Raw genomic sequence first — 869 nt, 5'->3', positions numbered from 1 at the left:
TGCGCGGAAAAGCCTTGCGGGATCCGCGCGCGACGGCGTCGCGCGCGCGTGGGCCCAATAACCGACAAGCCGCGACGCGGTCGTCGAGGCGGCGCAGGGCGCTCTTCAGGGCGCCCACGTGGTTCTCGTCCGAGCCCGTGTAGGCGAGCTCCGACGGCGCGGGCAGCCGCGCGGCCGCGTCCCGCAGTTCCTCGCACTCGCCCAGCGTCGGCCGGCCGTCGCCCTTCTGGGGCGCGCCGGACGTTTTCGCCCGGCCGCCGCGGGCCCGCGGCGAGTCGTCGCCGTCGTCGTCGTCGTCGCTGCCCTCGTCGCCGGCCGCGGGCTTGCGCTTCCGGGCCGCGCCGGCGCCGGGCCGCGCGGCGGCGGCCGCGTCCGCGCCCTTTTGCGGCGCGACGCCGTCGAACTTGGCCGCGCGGGCCAGCAGCGCCAGCACCTGGCCCTCGAGCTCGCGCCACTTGAGCGTCGCGTCCGCGCGGCCGACGCCGCGGCCCCGCCGGTCCAAGTGGCGCCGCTCGGGCTCGTCGTCGGAGTCGGACTCGTCGCCCTCGCCGTCGTCGTCCGCCGGCGCCGCGGCGGGCGGCGACGCGGCGATGACCGCGGCCTCGCGCTCCGCGTCGCGCGCCTCGCGCGCGCGCTCGTCCGCCTCCTTGGCCGCCGCGGCGCCCGCGGCGGCCCCGGCGGGCCGCGTCGCCGCGTCCTTGGGCACGAGGTACCTCCGGCTCCGCTTGGACCGGGGCTTCTGGGCGTGGTGCAGGCCGCCCATGCCGCCGGGCGTCGGCGCGTAGAGGCGCGTCTCGCGCGTGGGCGGCCGCGCGGGGTCGAAGAGCGCGCCCGCCAAGGCGCCGGACCCGACGGCGGACGAGCCGCCG

This window comes from Aureococcus anophagefferens (assembly GCF_000186865.1).
Source record: "Aureococcus anophagefferens unplaced genomic scaffold AURANscaffold_3, whole genome shotgun sequence".
Taxonomy (NCBI): Eukaryota; class Pelagophyceae; order Pelagomonadales; family Pelagomonadaceae; genus Aureococcus; species Aureococcus anophagefferens.
Note: the sequence above shows the minus strand (reverse complement) of the source record.